Source organism: Musca autumnalis, unplaced genomic scaffold, assembly GCF_047663935.1.
Source record: "Musca autumnalis isolate F117 unplaced genomic scaffold, ASM4766393v1 scaffold_2, whole genome shotgun sequence".
Taxonomy (NCBI): Eukaryota; Metazoa; Arthropoda; class Insecta; order Diptera; family Muscidae; genus Musca; species Musca autumnalis.
In genome coordinates this window covers 153,280,146-153,305,716 of record NW_027411755.1, presented here as the reverse complement: position 1 = coordinate 153,305,716, position 25,571 = coordinate 153,280,146, and the positions used below count along the sequence as shown (strand labels likewise).

Sequence of the window (25,571 nt, the reverse complement as noted above, 5' to 3'; positions counted from 1 at the left end):
ATAATGAAGCTAAAACCTTAAAAATACCGAAAGTCGGGAGGTACCGTTCTATGGGGGCTATAAGAAGGTGTGGACCGATACCGACAAATTTCTTGGGGAAAGTTTTATACCCCTAAAGAAGACTATGTACCAAATTTCAGCCATTTTGGTAGGATAATAAAGCTAAAACCTTAAAAATACCGAAAATCGGGAGGTACCGTTCTATGGGGGCTATATGAAGGTGTGGACCGATACCGACAATTTTCTGGGGGAAAGTTTTATACCCCTAAAGAAGACTACGTACCAAATTTCAGCCAAGTTGGTAGGATAATGAAGCTAAAACCTTAAAAATACCGAAAATCGGGAGGTACCGTTCTATGGGGGGTATTTGAAGGTGTGAACCGACACCGAAAAAATTCTGGGTGAAAGTTTTATACCCCTAAAGAAGACTACGTACCAAATTTCAGCCATTTTGGTAAGATAACGAAGCTAAAACCTTAAAAATACCGAAAATCGGGAGGTACCGTTCTATGGGGGCTATATCAAAACGTGGACCGATATATCCCATTTTCAATACCAACCATTCTACAGGTAATAAAAACTTCTGTACCAAATTTTGACTCTCTATCTTCAAGATTGCGAGCTGTATCTTGATTTCAACAGACAGACAGACGGACGGACTGACGGACAGACGGACATGGTCAAATCGACATAGAATTTTATGCTGATCAATAATATATATACTTTATAGGGTCTCCAACGAATATTTCGATGTGTTACAAACGGAATGACAAATTTAATTATACCCTCCATATGGTGGAGGGTATAATAATAATAATAATAATAATAATAATAATAATAATAATAATAATAATAATAATAATAATATTATTAATAATAATAATAATAATAACAATAATAATAATAATAATAATAACAATAATAATAATAATAATAATAACAATAATAATAATAATTAAGAACTCTCTAGTATATCTCAAGATTGGAATGCATTGGAATGCTCCTTCAGATAGTTTTGACCTTGAGAAAGTGGACATTTTTCGGAAAATACCGATAAATGACACTGTGCTACAAAATGGAACTCAAAGTCAGTGGGTGGAAAATTCCTTTTGGAGATGAAAGCCCTTGGTTAGTGTACTAAGAACCCAAAAGGAAATTCTATTCATAGGTAAAGTTTCTGAGATATCGCGTGATTAGTGGTTTAATTTTGACCCTTTAATTTGTGATAAAATAGCTTTATATCTCTGTTTAACGTTATTCTAGCATCATTTTGAGATTACATGTCTACAAATCGAATGGCGAATCTTTTCGTAGAACATTTCACCCTTCTAACTCAATTCCTTTCATGTCTTTTTCCTCCTTTATTTCTTCAACAGTAGCAAGAGTACTACAAGATGAGATTTCTTAACATCCAAATATTCTACATAAATGTTGCTCAGAAGATTTAAGGTGTGGGTCTCATTGATGACTAATCGATATTTCCATGTTTTCATAGTCCTTTTTGACATTTACCCGGTCTTGCTGCAATGCTAAAAACTATGTTTTGTTTTTATGTATATTCGTAATTGGTCAGTGATGCTTCTGAAATATGTACTTACCATAAATAGCTCTTGTAATGACGAACACGTTAATAACAAAGTTTATTAGAGGATAGACCCGGTTATCTAAATTTTTGAACAGGATATTCTGATATTAAAGCCGATTTTTGAACCGATTTTAAGTAACCGGTTAACCGTATATGTATATCATTAGAAAGCTAATAAAATTGTCAATCACATGACTGCAAGCAGCTCTTTACAACTTTGTTGGTTCCGATGCTAGAGCAAACAATCCTTTCCCTAAACCGATTTTGATGGAAAAGATCGCGCGTTAACATGAAAATCCAAGTTTGGAGGTGAAAAATTATTTTTGGCGATGAAAGTCGATTTAGATAACATTATAAATCTGGTCAAACTTCTGAGTTAAGGCGAGATGAATTTGTGTTATGTTGTTTTTTATCATGCACTTAAAGTTCATCAATAATGAATTAATTTCGCCATAACTCAGAAGTTTCATTGCATTAATGAAAAGCTTTCATTTCCTCAATGACGAAGTTTCATTACATTAATGAAAAAATTCGTTAATTTTACTTCAATGAAACTCAATTAAACTTTTTTCGTTTATTCAATGAAGCTCTAACGTTGGTTCAAAAACAATGACAAATTTCATTGATTTAACGGAAAATTTAGTTTATATTATGAAGCTTTTTTTCAGTGTATGTATGTATACTAGGGTGGGGCGATTTGACAACCATCACGGACGCATGAAGTTTCTGATTCTTGAAGTTTCTGATTCTAAGCAAAAAAGTCTACTAGACCTTATGTCTAATGATATACATATACGGCTAATCGGCTACTTAAAACCTGTCTTAATACCAGAATATCCGGTTCAAAAATTTAGGTAACCGGATCAATCTTACAATAAAGTTTGTTATTAACGTGTTCGTCATTACAAGAGCTATTTATGGTAAGTATTTCAGAAGCATCACTGACCAATAACGAATATACATAAAAACAAAACATAGTTTTCTGCGGCAAGACCGGGTACATGTCAAAAAGGACTATGAAAACGTGGAAATATCGATTAGTCATCAATGAGAACCGTACCTAAAATCTCCTGAGCAACATTTTTGTAGAATATTTGGATGTTAAAAAATCTCATCTTGTAGTACTTTTGCTACGATTGAAGAAATAACGGAGGAAAAGGACATGCAAGGAATTGAGTTAGAAGGGTGAAATGTTCTACAACAACAACAACATTTTTGTAGAATATTTGGATGTTAAAAAATCTCATCTTGTAGTACTTTTGCTACGATTGAAGAAATAACGGAGGAAAAGGACGTGAAAGGAATTGAGTTAGAAGGGTGAAATGTTCTACGAAAAGATTCACCATTCGATTTGACTGACGACATGTAATCTCAAAATGAAGCTACAATAACGCTAAACAGAGATATAAAGCTATTTAAGGGGCCAAAATTAAACCACTAATCACGCGTTATCTCAGAAACTTGACCTACGGTGCAAATTTCCTTTATGGTTCTTAGTACACTAATCAAGGGCTTTCATCTCCAAAAGAAAGTTTTCACCCACTGAATTTGAGTTCCATTTTGTAGCACAGTGTCGTTTATCGATATTTTCCGAAAAATGTCCGCTTTCTCAAGGCCAAAACTGTCTGAAGGAGCACTCCAATTCTTTTGAGATGTACTATAGAGTTCTTAATTATTGTCTTGGCTACAATTTTTGCCTGTGTGATGGATCGAAAATCTCAATGGCTTGGCTGTTATACATATCGATGCCTTACTTCCTCAACCTTGTATCTTAAAAAAATGCGATTTTGACTTTTTTATATCAAACGATTGCCATTTTTGTGCGTTATTACTGCAACCACTTATTATCTCAATATGTTGTCGCGGTTCTCTAAATATTAATTATATATATTCTCGTATCTCATTCACTTCTATTTTCATAACTGCCTCAAACTGAGAAATAATGTCTGATTGACAATCTATGCTCAGGCGAAACGGCGGAAGCTAGGATCTTGAAATTTTGGGTGAGGGTAAGTCGTGGGGCGTAGTTGGTCGATTAGGCTGGGTTTCTGAAAATTAAGAAAAGTACTTAAATGTACTAAAATTTGTAAAATTTGCGTGACTTGCTGGTAATCAACGTCGAGGCGAAACGGATAAATCTATAATCTTCAAATGCTGTGTGAGGGTTTCTACTGAAGTGCAGGTGTGTTCGTAAGTACTAAAATGCACAAAAATTGTATCTTTCGTATTAGGCAAAAGAGTAGAGCAAAAATTCTGAGCGGAAAATTGGGGTACGGACGGAGTGCAAGATAGTTGTATTAAAGGGTTCTTGGAAATTCGAACAATAAGTTTACGACAAGTACTAAATGGTACTAAAAGGGTACGATTTGGACGAATGAATAAAAGTGGAATGCTACATACATAATGTTTCCACAATACCCCCGAAGGAACAAGGGGGACTTCTCTCCCATTAATGAGTGCACACCAATTAATATTATCTTAATAATCTAGGCCCTACTTCTTATCGCCCAGCTCGAAAGGTGTGTCTTACGATACCACTTTTTAGTGAAGTTTTTCATGACTGAAATACTGAGGAAATGTAAGCCGACAGTACACTGAGGGGATTTGCCAACGCCGAAAATTTTATGTTCTGTAGTGCGATTCTCTAACCCATTTTTTGAGTTACCGACAAAAATCGGTAAAATTAAAGTGCTTATAATCCCGTAGTGCCTTGAGTCTCAAGGAGCTTAACCAGTGGCGCTCTTCAGGGTCTGGACATGCTAGCATTTTACAACAGCTAAGCAGTCTGATCGGACTAAGGGATGGGGGGAGTGTAACCGATTACATTTCGCCTTCACTGGATTTCGATGTAGCGAAGGTGACTATCCCTGATAGAAGTGAATGGGAGCATGGCAGACCACTACCCGATAGCCTTTCCATCTTTACTGATGGTTCGAAGATGGATGTAGGTACTGGAGCGGGGGTGTACTGCGATGAGCTAAACATTAAACGCTCGTTCAAGCTTAATGCAAATTGCAGTGTTTTCCAGGCTGAAGTCTTCGCAGTATTGAAGGCCTTAGAATTAGTAGCAGGAATGACGAACAACGCAGGCAGGACAGTTACAGTCTATGTAGATAGTCAGGCTGCCCTTAAGGCGTTAGGATCCTACACTATTAAATCTAAGATCGTTCAAAAATGTAGGTCCACCTTAAAAACTTGCAATTTAAGCGTCAACCTTTGTTGGGTTCCAGGGCACTGCAATGTTGAAGGGAATGAGATTGTTGATGAATTAGCAAGGCGAGGCTCCCAGTCCTTTGACCTTATGGTAGAGGACTATGTCAAGCCAACGCTCTGCTACTTCCTCGGCAAACTCTGCCAGTTCTATGCAGAGAAAACCGTAAGAATTTGGCAAGACGTATGTACCTGGTTGCAAGGTATCGAAGTCAATCTGGCCGGCAATCTCAGGGCGTAGAACTGCGTCCCTTCTCTCACTTTGCAAGTCGGAAATCAGAATCGCTACAGGGGTCATAACTGGCCACTGTAGAATAAGATCTTTGACATGTAAGTGGGATGATAACAACATTGAGTACTGTAGGCTATGTGAGGATGAGGAGGAAACAGAGACAATCGAGCACCTTTTATGTAAATGTCCTAGACTGATGATCAAAAGGCATAGACTATTTGGTGTACACGTGATTGACTCTCTGTCTTACTTCTCCTCTATTGACCCTACTATCCTGGTGGTTTACTGCAAGAGTCTAAAGTGGCTCTGGGGCGGGTCAGAAAAGGCTTAGCACAGTCTAGAAAAATAATCTCTTTCTTCTTAAAACAATCTGTTACTCTCCTTCACAATTACTCATTCTTCTTATTCTTGTCTCTTTTGTCTTATCACTTTCCCCTTCCCTCCTTTCCATCTTTCCAACCTAATCCACAATTTCCTCCAACTTAGCTTACCATATCATCATAAACAGCCTTGCATCATCATCTGCAGGCCCACTGCACCATTCAGAATACAATCTGCAGTCTCGCAACATCATACAGCATCGCCCATAGCAAAAAACACATCACACCATCAGCACTCACACACATCGTATACCGTATGCACAAATCACCATATACCCATCAGTTACACATCACCACAATCTGTAGTCACGCAACATAATACAGCCCCGCACATAGAAAGAAACACATCACACTTTCCGCTACACATCTACAGTGAATCTTCTTTTCAACACCATCCATCATCTATCCATAAAATCCACAACCGCACGCTTCATCATCATCAATAGCCTTGTATCATCATATGCAGACAAAAGGCACCATTCAGAATATACATCATAGCTCATGACTCCTGTACACCATCATCACCACACGTAACATCATACAACCTCATCCATTACACACAACATATCACACTTCCACTTCACATCATCACCATCTACATTCTACATTCACACTCCACCATATAGCCGCATCTATAATCACTTCATCAATAGCCGACTTAAACCCCCATCATATCACAACAACATCATCACATACAACACATATACTTCAATAGTCAGGATGATCACAATGGACCTCAAGGTCTCCGAGTGGAGTGGCTGCCAGCACGGCAGCTGCGCATCCTAAACCTAACCTAACCTAAAGTGCTTATAAATTCGGTAAATAACGATATTATTCGGTAAGTTAGCGACGAATAAAAAGTAGTCGTAAAGTTCTACCGACAGCAATAGTGTTGTCAACTTTTATTTTAACTTTTCATTCATAATTTTGGGTTTTATACCCTAGACAGACGGCAGAGTTAATTTGCATTAAAAATTCCTTAATTTGAATTAACTTTTTACCCTGACAGACGATAGTTTCTGCATTTTTGAAACAGCTGTTTGTGTTGTTTGTTTGTACCCAGCAGACCATTTCATAAAAATTTACAAAAGTTCGCCAAAATATGCGAAACAAATTGACCTTTTCACCGCGATAATGGAAAAATAAATTAAATTTATTCGCGATATTTTTGAGTCTTTTAATATTAAAAAATGTCTCAAAACTCTAAAGGAACATTTGAAGAAGATATTATTTTCGATAGAATTGGTATGGTGGGTAATGAAATGCTTGTGAAAATAAAAATTTTAAAAATAGATTTGATAGAAGGTGCTAAAAAGGATTAGCTGATATTCTATTCGAGAAAGACCACTACTTATTTGAAAGAAACGCGAAAATTTCTGATTTGTTTTCCTTTTTTATTTACTTAAACATGGAAATTTGACAAAAAAAAACAATTGATTTTCAATGCAAATTGTGTCTCAGAGCATGAATATGCTCTCTCTCTCTCCTACATGAATATGGGCTCTCTTTTACAGCATTGCCATATTGAAATACCTAAATTCAGTTTAAATTTCCTTTGATTTTGTGCATTAAGAATGTGGATAATGCACGAATTAATTTGAATTAAGACAGTTAATGCAAATTAACGCTGCCGTCTGTCTAAGGTATTAATGTTACCGATTTTTGTCTGTAACTCAAAAATTGAGCTAGAGAATCGCACTACTGGTCAGGTATTGAACCGCAGACTATCTGAGTGCAAGGCGTACGTGCTTACCACTGCACCACGGTGTTTCCCAATGCCTATGCAATAGTTGCCATAAAAGCAGATAGTCTTTATGGTGGTCACTGATTGTATGTATGGTCCAGGTACTACGAACAAATTAAGCATATTCTGACAATGCAGGGTGATAGAAGACCAAACAAGAAGATTTCCTTGCCTCGGCGTTTGTCGCTATCATGCGCACTTTTGCTGTTATGGGCCACCAAAGATAAGATTTGATTTACTGCCTCGCATCTCAATAAATGCGTTTCATGCTTAAACTAAAAAAGATTAGCATATTTTTCCTACTAATATGCATAGATGTAATTAATTCCCTAACAATTGCCTTTTACACTTTTACCCAAACACCGATGTATCGAAAGATAAATCGTTTCTTGTCTCTCCTGAAAAGTTGTATTCTTTAAGATATGAGGTTGAGAAAGTAAGGCATCGATATGTCAAAATATCCAAACAACTTGTATAAAAAACTTCATGTCAAAATCCAGGCGCTCGATTTTCACTTTAGACATATGGTCTAGTAGCCTTTTTTGCTCAGAACAATTCCAAGAATCAGAAACTTCAGGCGCCCGTGATGGTGTTCAAATCGCCCCACTCTAGTATACACACATAGTTGGCCCTCTACAGAATATTTGTCCTACAAGCCGAATTAAGAAAATATTTCAAATACCTCTATATTTGTTGCTTTATTCCAAACTTCTCCACGCTTTGGAATGGCACCATATAACGGTAACGCCCCATTTTAGGTATTTTGACATTTTTAGCACGATCTTCTGACCAATTAGCTATATTTGGCACTTAGTTTTAAGTGGTCAAAAAACCACCAAAATGGTTCACATAGATCCACGTTGTGGAAAGTCCCATATAACAACACCACCCGATTTCAGGTATTTTGAAATTGTATAATAGACTTTTTCGGTCCATCCTATTTTGGCATTTACAGTGACTCTCGCTGAAAATGATGCAACCTGAAGTAAAAAATGTAAACGTTGATATCGAGTTGATATTTTTTAACAATTCAAAACACAATTTTGTAGGCTGAAAAGTTGTCTTTAAGATGGCATACAACAATTTTCCGTTCACAGTACCGTTATACTAAAAATATCCAAAAAAAAAAATGGACACTTTAAATTAAGCATTAAAAAAAAACAAGTGAGAAAAGGCTATAGTCGGTACGGGGCCGACTATGTGATACCCTACACCACTACCTCTGTGAATAATCTTTTCACTCGAAAACATTTCTTTTATGGAGATACGAAAGTTTTCACCTATCTGGCTTTTATACCAAATGACTTAAGGCGAACTGAACCAAAATAATTAATATTTAATTTTATATTTGACTACTGTCACATCAACAACATCAATAGGCTTCTATCTCTGTGAGAAAATTTCGTGATGATCCGATCAAAATTCTGACCTATAGTGTGATTGCAGAAAAAGTGGAAAAAAGGGATGCATTAACGACTATTGCGATATCTCTATTATTTGACTTCCTACGCATAATTTCAAAGATGGGATTTTCTACTTTCTTAGTCAGGCTTTGCTTTTAGAAGGTCCCCAACCAAAGATGGGTCATTATTATTAAAATCGCAAAAATAAGAAGTTGGGTTTTATTAGCGACTATTGCGATATCTTCGTTGTTAGACCACCTACGACAACCTACGTTACATTGTTGTAAAGGTGATATTTTATATATATTGACTTTTTCTCCAAATAAAGTTTTTGCTCATTCCGACCCCTAAATATTATCCGACCATCATCAAAATCAATAGGCTTCTTTCTCTGTGAGACCCTCATTAACCCTCGAAATTTCGTGACGATCCGATCAAAATTGCGCCCAGTAGCGTGAATTCCAAAAAATGGAAAAATGGGATGTATTATCGAATATTGCGATATCTCCGTTATTTGGTCAAAATATCCAAACAACTTGTATAAAAAACTTCATGTCAAAATCCAGGCGCTCGATTTTCACTTTAGACATATGGTCTAGTAGCCTTTTTTGCTCAGAACAATTCCAAGAATCAGAAACTTCAGGCGCCCGTGATGGTGTTCAAATCGCCCCACTCTAGTATACATACATAGTTGGCCCTCTACAGAATATTTGTCCTACAAGCCGAATTAAGAAAATATTTCAAATACCTCTATATTTGTTGCTTTATTCCAAACTTCTCCACGCTTTGGAATGGCACCATATAACGGTAACGCCCCATTTTAGGTATTTTGACATTTTTAGCACGATCTTCTGACCAATTAGCTATATTTGGCACTTAGTTTTAAGTGGTCAAAAAACCACCAAAATGGTTCACATAGATCCACGTTGTGGAAAGTCCCATATAACAACACCACCCGATTTCAGGTATTTTGAAATTGTATAATAGACTTTTTCGGTCCATCCTATTTTGGCATTTACAGTGACTCTCGCTGAAAATGATGCAACCTGAAGTAAAAAATGTAAACGTTGATAACATGGAATCGAGTTGATATTTTTTAACAATTCAAAACACAATTTTGTAGGCTGAAAAGTTGTCTTTAAGATGGCATACAACAATTTTCCGTTCACAGTACCGTTATACTAAAAATATCCAAAAAAAAAAATGGACACTTTAAATTAAGCATTAAAAAAAACAAGTGAGAAAAGGCTATAGTCGGTACGGGGCCGACTATGTGATACCCTACACCACTACCTCTGTGAATAATCTTTTCACTCGAAAACATTTCTTTTATGGAGATACGAAAGTTTTCACCTATCTGGCTTTTATACCAAATGACTTAAGGCGAACTGAACCAAAATAATTAATATTTAATTTTATATTTGACTACTGTCACATCAACAACATCAATAGGCTTCTATCTCTGTGAGAAAATTTCGTGATGATCCGATCAAAATTCTGACCTATAGTGTGATTGCAGAAAAAGTGGAAAAAAGGGATGCATTAACGACTATTGCGATATCTCTATTATTTGACTACCTACGCATAATTTCAAAGATGGGATTTTCTACTTTCTTAGTCAGGCTTTGCTTTTAGAAGGTCCCCAACCAAAGATGGGTCATTATTATTAAAATCGCAAAAATAAGAAGTTGGGTTTTATTAGCGACTATTGCGATATCTTCGTTGTTAGACCACCTACGACAACCTACGTTACATTGTTGTAAAGGTGATATTTTATATATATTGACTTTTTCTCCAAATAAAGTTTTTGCTCATTCCGACCCCTAAATATTATCCGACCATCATCAAAATCAATAGGCTTCTTTCTCTGTGAGACCCTCATTAACCCTCGAAATTTCGTGACGATCCGATCAAAATTGCGCCCAGTAGCGTGAATTCCAAAAAATGGAAAAATGGGATGTATTATCGAATATTGCGATATCTCCGTTATTTGGTCACATACGCCGACCTAGTTTGCATCATTGTAAAGGTGGAATCTTCTACTTTCATAGTCAGGCTTTGCTTTTGGAAAGTCCCCAGCCAAAGCTGTGATATTCGTCATCGGAAACATGAAAATTTGGGGTTTATTTGCGACTATTGTGATATCTTCGTTGTTTGATCACCTACAAGAACCTACTTTACATCATTAGAAAGGTGATAATTTCTACTTTCATTGTCAGGTTTTGCTTTTGGTATACCCCTTATAGAAGCTGAGATATTAGCTTTGGAAAAAAACGTTGACTGTTTATCCAAATAAGTTTTTTGCCCATTCCGACCCCTAAATATTATTCGACCCTCACCAAAATCAATAGGCTTCTTCCTCTTCGAGATCCCCATTAACTCTCAAAATTTCGTGACGATCCGATCAAAATTGCGGCCTGTAGCGTGATTTCCAAAAAAAATTGAAAAATGGGATGAATTACCGACTATTGTGATATCTCCGCTATTTGGTCACCTACGCCGACCTAGTTTGCATCATTGTAAAGGTGGAATCTTCTACTTTCATAGTCAGGCTTTGCTTTTGGAAAGTCCCCAGCAAAAGCTGTGATCGTCATTATAACTAAAATCGCAAACATGAAAATTTGGGGTTTATTTGCGACTATTGTGATATCTTCGTTGTTTGATCACCTACAAGAACCTACTTTACATCATTAGAAAGGTGATAATTTCTACTTTCATTGTCAGGTTTTGCTTTTGGTATACCCCATATAGAAGCTGAGATATTCGCTTTGGAAAAAAACGTTGTCTTTTTATCCACAAAAGTTTTTTGCCCATTCCGACCCCTAAATATTATCCGAGCATCACCAAAATCAATAGGCTTCTTCCCCTCTGGGACCCCCATCAACACCCAAAATAGGTTTAGATGGACAGACGGACAGACGGACGGACGGACTGACGGACGGACACACATAGCCAGATCGACTCAGCTCGTCGACACATTCATTTTGATATATATAAGTATGGGTCTACGACCATTATTTCGATGCGTTACAAACTTTTTGGCCAAAACCAACTTATAATACCCTCCCAACATAGTGGTGTAGGGTATAATTATGCGCCAAAATAATCGATTAATAATTTCCAATTTTTTCGCTTTTTATGCCATTTCAGTAATCAGAATAGTGAAATAATTGGTTCCCTATCATTTTCAGTAGTTTTGTCATTGATCCAGACAGAAAGAATTATGTTCCTGACGTAATTGTGGCATAATGGTAATTACTGTCACTTTATAGGCAATTTCTAGGCAAAATGCCTAGAAATTTCTAGTTTTTCAAGATATTTTCTAACAAATGACTATGAAAAATCATTAAGGGTTATGTCTAAAGTACGTACAAACAATTTAATGATATTTGGAAAGTCCTGTATCAGCCAGGCTTGCTCCGTATTAGACTAGCCTTTAACGGCATTGCCGTGATAGAGAAAAAAATCATGGCATAGGACAAACGTTTTCGCCCTTTTCTTTGAAAATAGTTTTAGAAACATTGTTAACAATGTCGTGATCACATTTGCTTTTATAAAAACAAAAAGACAAACAATACAACTCCCTTTGACGAGTTTCATAGAATCACTCCAATTCTTATTTTTTTGGTGCGGGTTTTTTCAGGTTATGTCTTATTTTTGTGGGCATTGTGTGGTATGAAATTCATAGTTCGGATGAAAATCAGCATATCTGGCCTAAAATCGATATTTTACTCGTGGAAGAAGCCAACACACATCTGTGTTTAAATCAGCGACGACCACAGAAATACAACCAAAGCGAAGACATGTATGAACGTATGAGTGAAAAAAGCAACAACCACATTATGTTTTTGTTTGTTTTCATTAATTTACACTGTACGTGAGAGAGAGAAGCAAATGCAAAAACAACTCAGTGGGCGCCCTCACTATACGATCTAAGCAAAGAAGCTCGTCCCTGGTTTAAATAAATAAACTGTCGCTATCAACACGATTCGAAAGAAGTTTTATTGTTTGGGCTTGAATGACAACAAAGGGTGTTGAAATTTTTGTTTTTATAAAAGCAAACATGGTCAAAGCATTGTAAACAATATTTCTGAAAACTATTTTTAAAGAAAAGTGCAAAAAACTTTGTTCCATGACCTGATTTTTACTTCTATCAGGGCAACGCCGTTAAAGACTTGTATAATATAGGGCAAGCCTGGCTAATATAGGAGTTTCCATATATCATTAGATTGTGTGTACGTACTCTGGACATAACCCTGATTTTTCATAGTAAATATTTGGAAAATATCTTCAAAAACTAGAAATTTCTAGCCAAATTGCCTACAAAGGGACATTAATTACAATCATGCCAAAATTACGTCAGAAACATCATTTTTTCTATCGGAATCAATGGAAAAACTACTGAAAACGATAGGGAAACAATTATTCCACCATTCTGATTACTAAAATGGTATAAAAAGCGAAAAATTTGGAAATTATTAATCGATTATTGTGGTGCATAATTTTTAATGCTCAATTTAAAAATGCCCATTTCATATTTTTTTGGAAAATTTTAGTATAACGGTACTGTAATCGGAATATTTTTGTATGCGGTCTTAAAGACAACTTTCAGCCTACAATTTTTTTTTTTAATTGTTAAAAAATCGAACTCGTTTCCAACGTTTACATTTTTTATTTCAGGTTGCATCATTTTCAGTGACAGTCACTGTAAACGTATCCATGAAAAAGTGCGGACAAAGTTCGACATTTAGTATATGACCACATGTGACGTTCCAATCAATTTAAAGTATTTTGAAGTTTTAATCTTCTTTTTGTAGCCAAACTTGATGTAACTGGCGATTAGGATTTCCAGTGGTCACCAGTATTTGTGGAAATTGGTACTTTTGTCACCGAAAGAAAACTAATTATTTCATTCTAGTTCAGAATTTTTAATGGTCTGTCACAAGACCGACAAAGATTTTTTATTTTTTTAATTGGCTTTCAATAGCTGAATACGATCTCACCAAATACCCAATTGATAATGTTAGCACAAAAAATTTTCAAATGTTGACCCCGACGTGATTTGAACACGCAACCTTCTGATCTGGAGTCAGACGCGCTACCGTTGCGCCACGGAGTCTCGAGAATCGAATTAGATATGAAGTACAAAAATCAGATGGTACCGTTACATGGGGCTATATTAACCCACTTAGCTCCGAGATTTTTTTGCGAGAAAACATAAAATTTTTTATGAAAATTAAGCATTTGTAAGCATTTCTTTTTTTCTCTAAAACGAATAGTTTTTCCTGCAATCGGACCTTCTTTTAAAAGTGCCGACATGACAATCCCATGGTTTTTGATTGAAAAAATACTTTTACTACTTTCCTAACAAATCCCTGAAGTTATGTGAATGTAACATTTTTGATTAAATTTTTTTTGCCATATTTAATTTTGTCATAAAAAGTCGATTTTTTTGAATAGCTTGCGTTTTAGGCCAAATGCGTGTAAATGCGTAGGACAAAGGACTTTGTACGCGTGGAATGACAGATAACAAACAATACTATAACAAAATGCAAAAACCCCTACAAAAATATGCAAAAATACCAGAGTTACTGCAACCATTTTGGTGGCGTTTAAACGGCCAATGGCTTTATGTAAATGTATGTTAAACTGTGGATTTATGTAATATACTGACAGTTTTCTGTTGGAATGTTTTATATCCCTAGTGAAGACTTACTACATAATTCCAGGCATTTCGGTATGATAATTAGGATAAAACTTCGAAAATGCAACGCCACCAACGAAGATGAAGAGAAAATTTTAGCCCTTTTGGTAAGATAATGTGGCAAAAACCTTCCAAATATCGAAAATCTAGAGATATCGCTGTATGGGGGCTATATCAGAACGTGGACCGATATAGCCAATTTTAATACCAAACATCCTAGAAGTAATATAAACTTCTGTACTAAATTTTGCGAGCTATATCATGATTTTAACAGACAGACATGGTTATATAGATTTAAAATTTTATGCTGATCAAGAAAATATATGGGGAGTTCTGAATGACGTTTTTTGTGCCCGCGATAGGTTTAGCCATTGCATATATAAGAAAAAAAAGCATAAGAAAATATCACTTTAATATCTGGTGCATTATTCGTCTCAGATGCCCAAACATATACATTGCCGAGCTGTACTTATTTGATAATTCCCGAGCTGTAGTTCATCAATTTAGTTAGTTTATTGTCCGACTGGTACAATAATTGCTGAAACATTTTCAAAATCACAAAATGAAGTAGTTATTAAGATATTTAAGATAAATTTGCTAAATACAACAACAAAACAAATACAAACAAGTAAAAAAGCGTTATGTTCGGCCGGGCCGAACTTTTCATACCCTCCACCATAAAATATTCTGAACTAAAATGGAATAATTAGTTTTCATTCCTGTCTCCAACTTTAAGTGGGTACGTTAAAATGTCAGATAATGTACATAAAATGTTTCATTCGGTAGGCCCATTTTTATGGTGCCTATATCTAACTATGTATGTTGACAATTTTTGGTGGGCTAGAAATTGGGAGGTACCGTTATATAGGGGTTATGATAAAACATGGACCTATGTTGACAGTTTTTGATGGGAGCCTTTGATGTCAAATAACTCCTAATTCGGTTAAAAATTGTAGCTAGAATCCTCAAAATACCGAAAATCGGTACATAACGTGGGAACTTCAAATGTCATTAACAGCTAGTTCGGAGGTATCTGGGCTATACGAAAATATGAACATAAACGAACAAATTTTGTTGGCTTTTAAATTTCAAATTACAGAAAGTTCGTCCAAAAAATAAAGCTAAGGTCCGGAAAATCGGGAGGTTTGTTTTGGGGCTATACCAAAACATGGACCTACGTTCGGTTGAACATTTTAAGTAAAATCCTCAAAGTACCGAAAATCGGGAAGTATCGTTATATTGGGGCTATGTTGAAAATTGTTGATGCAGATGTGTGGTGACCACTACAACCTTCAAATGTCAAATAACAGTTAGTTCGGTTAAAAATTTTAGCTAAAATTGCCAATTACTGAAAATTGAGAGGTACCGTTATATGGGAGCTACATCCGAACATGGACCTATGTTGACAATTTTTTATGGAGAGGTGTTGTGACCACTAAGAACTTCAAATGTCAAATTACTGCTAGTTCGGTTTAATATTGTAGTTAAAATCATCAAATTACTGAAAATCGGGAGGTACCGTTATATGGGGGCTTTCTTGACAATTTTTGGTGGAGAGGTGTGGTGACCACTAAGAATTTCAAATGTCAAATGTTCAAATTACAGATAATTCGGTTAAAACTTGTTGGTAAAATTCTCAAAATACCTGAAATCGGGCGGTAACGTTATATGGGGGCTATTCCAAAACATGGACCTATGTCCACTAGTTATATAAGTTTATTGACATTTAAGAACCCTAAATGTCAAATTATAGCTATATCGGTCTGAAAATGTAGATAAAAACGTCAAAATTTCGTAAATCGGGGGTACCGTTATATGGGGGCTATACCAACACGTGGACCTAGGTCCACAACTTTTGTTATATAAGTTTAGTTACACTTAAGAACTTCAAATGTCAAATTATAGCTTCATCGGTCTGAAAATGTAGCTAAAAACGTCAAAATACCGCAAATCGGGGGGTACCGTTATATAGGGGCTATACCAAAACGTGGACCTATGTCCACAACTTTTGTTATATAAGCTTATTGATACTTAAGAACCCTAAATGTCAAATTATAGCTAAATCGGTCTGAAAATGTAGCTAAAACCGTCAAAATACCGTAAATCGGGGGGTACCGTTATATGGGGGCTATACCAAAACGTGGACCTATGTCCACAACTTTTGTTATATAAGTTTATTGACATTTAAGAACCCTAAATGTCAAAATATAGCTAAATCGGTCTGAAAATGTAGCTACAAACGTCAAAATACCGCAAATCGGGGGTACCGTTATATGGGGGCTATACCAAAACTTGGACCTATCTCCACAACTTTTGTTATATAAGTTTATTAACACCTAAGAACCCTAAATGTCAAATTATAGCTACATCGGTCTGATAATGTAGCTAAAAACGTCAAAATACCGTATATCGGGGGGGGTACCGTTATATGTGGGCTATACCAACACGTGGACCTAGGTCCACAACTTTTGTTATATAAGTTTAGTTACACTTAAGAACTTCAAATGTCAAATAATAGCTTCATCGGTCTGAAAATGTAGCTAAAAACGTCAAAATACCGTAAATCGGGGGGTACCGTTATATGGGGGCTATACCAAAACGTGGACCTATGTCCACAACTTTTGTTATATAAGCTTATTGATACTTAAGAACCCTAAATGTCAAATTATAGCTAAATCGGTCTGAAAATGTAGCTAAAACCGTCAAAATACCGTAAATCGGGGGCTACCGTTATATGGAGGCTATACCAAAACGTGAACCTATGTCCACAAATTTTGTTATATAAGTTTATTGACACTTAAGAACCCTAAATGTCAAATTATAGCTAAATCGGTCTGAAAATGTAGCTAAAAACGTCAAAATACCGCAAATCGGGGGTACCGTTATATGGGGGCTATACCAAAACGTGGACCTATGTCCACAACTTTTGTTATATAAGTTTAATAACACCTAAGAACCCTAAATGTCTAATTATAGCTACATCGGTCTGATAATGTTGCTAAAAACGTCAAAATACCGTATATCGGGGGGTACCGTTATATGGGGGCTATACCAAAACGTGGACTTATGTCCACAACTTTTGTTATATATGTTTATTGGTACTTAAGAACCCTAAATGTCAAATTATAGCCAAATAGGCCTGAAAATGTAGCTAAAACCGTCAAAATCCCTAAATCGGGGGGTACCGTTATATGGGGGCTATACCAAAACGTGGACCTATGTCCACAACTTTTGTTATATAAGTTTATTGACACTTAAGAACCCTAAATGTCAAATTATAGCTACATCGGTCTGAAAATGTACCTAAAAACGTCAAAATACCGCAAATCGGGGGGTACCGTTATATGGGGGCTATACCAAAACGTGGACCTATGTCCACAACTTTTGTTATATAAGTTTAATAACACCTAAGAACCCTAAATGTCTAATTATAGCTACATCGATCTGATAATGTAGCTAAAAACGTCAAAATACCGTATATCGGGGGGTACCGTTACATGGGGGCTATACCAAAACGTGGACTTATGTCCACAACTTTTGTTATATATGTTTATTGGTACTTAAGAACCCTAAATGTCAAATTATAGCCAAATAGGCCTGAAAATGTAGCTAAAACCGTCAAAATACCGTAAATCGGGGGGTACCGTTATATGGGGGTTATACTAAAACGTGGACCTATGTCCACAAGTTTTGTTATATATGTTTATTTATACTTAAGAACCCTAAATGTCAAATTATAGCCAAATCGGTCTGAAAATGTAGCTAAAAATACCGTAAATCGAGGGGTACCGTTATATGGGGGCTATACCAAAACGTGGACCGATATAGCCCATCATCGAACTTGACCTGCCTGCAAACAAAAGACGCATTTTCCCAAAATTTCAGCGTCCTATCTCCATTTTTGTGGATGCTAGAGTGATTACCACAGACGGACGGACGGACGGACGGACGTGCTCAGATCGACTTAGAATTTTACCCTGATCAAGAATATATATACTTTATAGGGTCGCAAATGAATATTTCAATGCGTTACAAACGGAAAAACAAACTTAATATACCCTCCATACTATGGTGGAGGGTATAAAAATATATAAGTGAGGAAAAATTGTGCTGACATATTAAAAAAATAAGGAAAAATAGTATTTATTCGAATCCCACTACTGAACTAAAACAAATTTTTTTATTAATCGTAGTTTAATAAAAAAATGTCAAGAAAATCGAAGAGTACAATAATTGATAAAAATTGATTTTTAGTATTAAATCGCGAATATTGCACCCAAGCCCACTGTGCAAATTTCTATTTTTTATTTGATAGCTGAGTATTTCTTTGTATTTAGTTTTTACAGAATTCGACTTTTTTAAGGAACCTTTAGTCAAAAAAAAAATGCTGAAATGTTTTCTTTATTTTTTGCTATGTTGATGCTGCTCAACATAGCAAAAAATAAAAGAAATCAAAAACCACTTTTTGCAAAAGTGTGCGATTTCACTCAGAAATGTCTATACATTATAGGGTCTGGGATCGACGAGTATATCAATGTGTTTCATATTATGGTGGAAGGTATAATTACCTGTTTATATAAAAAGGCAAAAAAATGTATCGCAGTTTATATGTTTCTGGAGAAAAAACTTATGGTTAAGCAGCAAAACATCAAACATAAACTTATTATTTTGGTCATATACATATGTATGTGTATGTAAATCAGTAAGTTTTAAAATTTTGATGCACAGTGATAATTGGGTAACCACCGATACTTTATCACAGCACCATGATTAGCTTTTAATGCCTGCTAAGTCACCTTCGACAGAAAATCAACGGTGCTATATCAAAAACTATCTGTAAATCTTGAAATGATGACCCCGACGTGATTTGAACACGCAACCTTCTGATCTGGAGTCAGACGCGCTACCGTTGCGCCACGGAGTCTTAGAGATGCCGATTTTGATAACATATAAGGGCACCGCATAGGTTGACTTATATATGTACTTGTATATCAAGAATAACGTTATCTAGAATAACGGACATTCAGGATTCCATAAGAAAGCCTTAATGTAAGGTCACATTAGGGAAATATTTGCTCCAGCGACTGCCACTGTGCGCTACCTGAAAGCAAGTGAGCATAAATTTCAATGCATTATTTACGATCACTTGCTCTCAGTAAGCGCACACTGCCGGTACCTGGAGCAAATATTTGCCTAATGTGGCCTTACCTTTATACTAACTAAGTAGAACTTTTTTTTGTTTTTTTTTTTTTGTAAAATTTCAAGGTATGGGTATTTCATTTGCAACAATAAATCTTCTAGATATTAAAATATATGATTCATTGTGATTCAATGCATTATTTACGATCACTTGCTCTCAGTAAGCGCACACTGCCGGTACCTGGATCAAATATTTGCCTAATGTGGCCTTACCTTTATACTAACTAAGTAGAACTTTTTTTTTTGTTTTTTTTCTTTGTAAAATTTCAAGGTATGGGTATTTCATTTGCAACAATAAATCTTCTAGATATTAAAATATATGATTCATTGTAAAGTTTAATAAATTCATAAAATAATTAAAAAACTGAATAAAACTTGACCCCGACGTGATTTGAACACGCAACCTTCTGATCTGGAGTCAGACGCGCTACCGTTGCGCCACGGAGTCCTTCATTTGACCTCGATCGATTTTACCTTACATAAATTTCTCAGCGTTACAATAAAACGCAAATAATAATAAATAAAATTTATTTTTATCAGTTCAATTCAATATACAGTCAACCAAAAAAGTCTACATACACCCTATAAATCTCGTGTTTTAAGGGTAAGGAAGCATTTTTATGAAAATCCAAGTACATAGTTCTATTTCATATCCCTAATAAACAATATTACATACAACAAAAATATTTTCCATAATACGAATAACGGTAAATTCTATAAAAATTAAAAAATTAATAGGGAAAAAGTCTACATACACCCAATGAAATATTAAGATTACCGTAAAATTTGTGGAATAAGCAATAGTTTTTCAGTCTGGTGGTTTATGAAACCCCAGGAAATACAGTGGGACTAATTATTTTGAGATACTAGAGCGCTTTGAAGTTGTTCTTATGGATAATATATGCTCCTGAGCTTCGCTAAATATGCGAATTCCTGAGTTTTTCATAAATTTTATAGTTTTCACAGCATTCCAAGGGTCAAATTACAAGCAAGAACCTTGGAATTACCTTGTAATAAATTTTTGGACCTTAACTCAATCAGAAATGTACAACATTATTATACAAACCCGCTCCTAAAGTTTCCAAAGTATCAAAATAAAAGCACCACCAAAGAATGTATGCAATTTGTATGAAATTTACACTGTTAACTAGTATGCTCTCGTATTTTGATCGTTGGGGTCACTTGAAGCGCTATAAATGTCTAAAACTTTTACATTGCTCATTCAATGGATGCTCGAGGATTGTACCAGACCTTATTACAAGGTAATTCGAAGGCTTCTGCATGTAATTTGCCCCTTGGAATGTTGTGAAAACTATAAAATTTATGAGAAACCTCAGGAATTCGTATATTTAGCGAAGCTCAGGAGCATATATTATCCACAAGAAAAAGTTCATAGCGCTTTTGGATCCCAAAATTGTTAGTCTCACTGTATTTCCTGGGGTTTCATAAACTACTAGACTGAAAAACTCAAAGAAATCTGCAAGGGTCCGCCTTAACGAGCTATTCGCGAAGTCTGACATTAAATAACGGCAATTAATCCACAAATATGTTCCCATTTTGTCTAAAATATATCATAGACAACCAGAGATATTCGATAAAGCAATAAAATGCAAAATTTGTATTGCTTATTCCATAAAATTTACGGTAATCTTAATATTTCATTGGGTGTATGTACACTTTTTCCCTATTATTTTTTAATTTTTATAGAATTTACCGTTATTCGTGTTATGGAATATATTTCTGTTGTATGTAATATTGTTTTTTAGGATATGAGATAGAACTATGTACTTGGATTTTCATAAAAATGCTTCCTTACCCTTAAAACCCGAGATTTATAGGGTGTATGTAGACTTTTTTGGTTGACTGTATAAAAATAAAATTATACCTACCCACACCCCATAGAAATAAATACAGTCAAACTTCTCGACGGCACTCTTGCTATCGTTCGAACATTACGACTATTTTTATACCCTACACCAAATGCAAAAGGAAGCGAGATAGACCGACAGTTCCTTTTAGGCACGAACTTAGAATCTCTTTATGAGTCGATTAATGCATGTCCGTCTGTCTTTCCGCCTGTCCATTTAATTTTGCATTCATAAAGTAATAAATACTGGTTTATTTTTTGAATGAAACATAAACATGGGATATATGTACATACGACTATTCTATTTTGCAAAATATGAACCAATTCACTCATTTCAAAATACATATTTAAAGCAAGGAAAAGTTTATTTATATTCCAAACTGTTTTTATTTTTTATGAAGTTATTTTTGCTATAAAAATTTGTTTTTATTTTTCGCCGGCACAATTTTTTTTTTATTTTAAGCTCTGTTCCTTTACGTTCAAGAATCTTCAAGTTTTACCACTTTTCACTCGAAAAGCGTTCCTTTACTTCAGACACAATACACAATTCATATGGGAGCAGTTTACACCTTTTACTACTTTTTCCGGTTTTACCATTTTCAGAAGTAAAGGAACAGACCATTAATTTGTAATTATTGTCCTTTAAACGGTTTCTTCTATTCTATACCTAATGTATACCATGTGTACATATTGAATCCATCAACACTAGCTTGAGTTATTAGATGTTGAATTTATATTAAAGAAATTAAAAAATCGTATATGCGAACTACATGTGATTGTTTTCCGACAACAACCCTGCAAATATTTGGAAGATTGTTCAGATTATTCTTCTGCCCTTCTTTCCTGCGATCCTTTAACGAATTTTTATATAAAATTTGCCATTCGTAGATGATTCTCAAAAATTATTGTTTATAATCAACGCTACGACGAATCGAATAATATATGTGTCATTCTTCCGAACCCCGATCACGCGATTGTTACTAAAGTATTTGATTTGGTTGCATATAATTCTCATATACACATTCCACATAACATTTATATGTATATGTAAATGGCACGAATAATATTGTAAGCATTGACAAACACAACACATGTCTGGGTTTTGCCAAGTAAAATGAAGAAAGTTAATAAGAACCAGTATACAACCACTACAACATAAGAAATAATTAAAAATTATAACAAATCAGAAAAGAAAACAAGTGAGCAAAGTCTATAGTCGGGATGGGACCGACCATGTGATACCCTACACCACTACCCCTGTGCATAAGCTTTTCACTGCTAAACATTTCTTTTAGGGAATATAATCCGACTACCACCAACAATAATATGCCTCTTTCTCTTTGGGACCCCCATAAGCAACCAAAATTCGTGACCATCCGATCAAAATTACGACCTGTAGCTTGATTACAAAAAATGGAAGAATTCGATGCATTATCGACTATTGTGGTATCTTCCTTGTTTGACCACCTTCGCCAACCTGCTTTACACCAATGTAAAGGTAATATTTTCTTCTTCCATTTACAGGCTTTGCCGTTGGAATACCACTACTAGAAGCCGATATATTCTCAAAGAATAAAACTTTGAATTTGTCTCCAAATGAGTTTCTCCCCATTCCGACCCCTAAATATTATCCGACTATCACCAAAATCAATAGGCTTCTTCCTGTGTGGAGCCCCCATCTACCAACAAAATTTCGTCACCATCCGATCAAAATTCCAACTTGTAGCGTGGTTACAAAAAATGGAAAAATTGGGTTTATTGCTGAATTTTGCAATATCTCGGTTTGCTCACTTACGCCAACATACTTTGCATCAATATAAACGAGATCTTTTCTTCTTCAATTGACGGGTATTCCTTTTGGAATACTCCAACCAGAAGCGGAGATATTCGCATAAGAAAAAAAAACGCTGACTTTCCTCCACATAAGCTTTTAGCTTATTCCGACTCCTGAATATTATCCGACCATCACCAAACTAAATAGGCGTCTTCCTCTGTGGGACCCGCATCCACTCCCAAAAAATTCGTGACGATCCGATCAAAATTGCGCCCTGTAGTGTGACTACAAGCAAATCAGAAAATAGGATGCATTACCGACTATTGCGATATCTCTGTTGTTTGAGCAGCTACGACAACCTACTTTACATCGTTGTAAAGGTGATATTTTCTACTTTCCTTGCAAGGTCTTGCTTTAGATATACCTCTAAAAGAAACAGAGATATTGGCTTTGAAATAAAACGTTGACCTTTCTCCAAATAAGTGTTTGCCCATTCCGACCCCTGAATAGTATCCGACCATCGTCAAAATCAATAGGCTTTTTTCTCTTTGGGACCCCCATTAACCCCCAAAATTTCGTGACGATCCGATCAAAATTGCGACCTGTAGCGTGATTACAAAAATATCGGAAAATGGGATGCATTATCGACTATTGCCATATCTCTGCTATTTGACCACCTACGACAACCTACTTTACATCGTTGTAAAGGTGATATTTTGTAGTTTCCTTGCCTAGTTTTGCTTTTGATATACTTCTTAAAGAAACAGAGATATTGGCTTTGAAATAAAATGTTGACTTTTCTCCAAATAAGTGTTTGCCCATTCCGACCCCTAAATATTATCCGACCATCACCAAAATCAATAGGCTTCTTCATCTATGAGACCCCCATTAACCCTCAAATTTTCGTGACGATCCGATCAAAATTGCGACCTGTAGCGTGATTTCCAAAAAAATAGAAAAATTGGATGTATTACCGACTATTGCGATATCTCCGTCATTTGGTTACCTACGCCGACCTAGGTTGCATCATTGTTAAGACAGGATCTTCTACTTTCATAGTCAGGCTTTTCTTTTGGAAAGTTTACAACTAAAGCTGTGATATTCGTCAATATAATTAAAATCGCAAAAATGAAAATTGGGGTTTTATTTGCTACTATTGTGATATCTTCGTTGTTTGATCACCTACGAGCACCTACTATACATCATTAGAAAGGTGATATTTTCTACTTTAATTGTAAGGTTTTGCTTTTGGTATACCCCATATAGAAGCTGAGATATTCGCTTTGGAAAAAAACGTTGTCTTTTTATCCACATAAGTTTTTTGCCCTTTCCGACCCCTAAATATTATCCGACCATCACCAAAATCAATAGGCTTCTTCCCCTCCGGGACCCCCATCAACATGCAAAATTTCGTGACGATCCGATCAAAATTGCGACCTGTAGCGTGATTACAAGGTTTAGATGGACAGACGGACAGACGGACAGACGGACGGACGGACGGACGGACGGACGGACACACATAGCCAGATCGACTCAGCTCGTCGAGACATTCATTTTGGTATATATAAGTATGGGTCTACGACCACTATTTCGATGCGTTACAAACTTTTTGGCCAAAACCAACTTATAATACCCTCCCCACATAGTGGTGTAGGGTATAACAAAAGGGGTGAAAATCAAAGACAACAAATGATGAAACAAAAATCAAAGAAATATTAAAAATAAATTTCCTTTAATTATACGCTCCACCGACGAAATATTCGTCGGAGACCCTATAAAGTACATATATACATTATTGATCAGCATAAAATTCTATGTGGATTTGACCATGTCCGTCTGTCCGTCCGTCTGTCTGTTGAAATCAAGATACATACAGCTCGCAATTTTGAAGATAGAGAGTCAAAATTTGGTACAGATGTTTTCATTACTTGCAGGATGGTTGGTATTGAAAATGGGATATATCGGTCCACGTTTTGATATAGCCCCCATAGAACGGTACCTCCCGATTTTCGGTATTTTGAAGGTTTTAGCTTCATTATCCTACCAAAATGGCTGAAATTTGGTACGTAGTCTTATTTTGGGGTATACAACTTTCCCCCAGAATTTAGTCGGTATCGGTCCACACCTTCATATAGCCCCCATAGAACGGTACCTCCCGATTTACGGTATTTTGAAGGTTTTAGCTTCATTATCCTACCAAAATGGCTGAAATTTGGTACGTAGTCTTATTTTGGGGTATAAAACTTTCCCCCAGAATTTTGCCGGTATCGGTCCACTCCTTCATATAGCCTCCATAGAACGGTACCTCCCGATTTTTGGTATTTTGAAGGTTTTAGCTTCATTATCACACCGAAATGGCTGAAATTTGGTACTTAGTCTACGTTGGTGGTATAAAACTTTCCCCCAGAACTTTGTCGTTATCGGTCCATGCCTTCATATAGGCCCCATTGAAGGGTACCTCCCGATTTTCGGT

At 35.7% G+C, this 25,571-nt stretch overlaps 1 protein-coding gene and 3 non-coding genes across 5 annotated transcripts in view; 1 reads left to right on the top strand and 3 right to left on the bottom strand.

Moving 5' to 3' along the window:
• Nucleotides 1–25,571, top strand: part of LOC141394757 (uncharacterized) — a 606,899-nt gene that overhangs the window by 528,895 nt on the left and 52,433 nt on the right. The gene's annotated exons all lie outside the window — the stretch shown is intronic.
• Nucleotides 13,602–13,673, bottom strand: TRNAW-CCA (transfer RNA tryptophan (anticodon CCA)). Its single transcript has one exon. It is a non-coding gene; the product is annotated as a tRNA-Trp (tRNA).
• Nucleotides 19,111–19,182, bottom strand: TRNAW-CCA (transfer RNA tryptophan (anticodon CCA)). The gene has a single exon. It is a non-coding gene; the product is annotated as a tRNA-Trp (tRNA).
• On the bottom strand, nucleotides 19,834–19,905 carry TRNAW-CCA (transfer RNA tryptophan (anticodon CCA)). The gene has a single exon. It is a non-coding gene; the product is annotated as a tRNA-Trp (tRNA).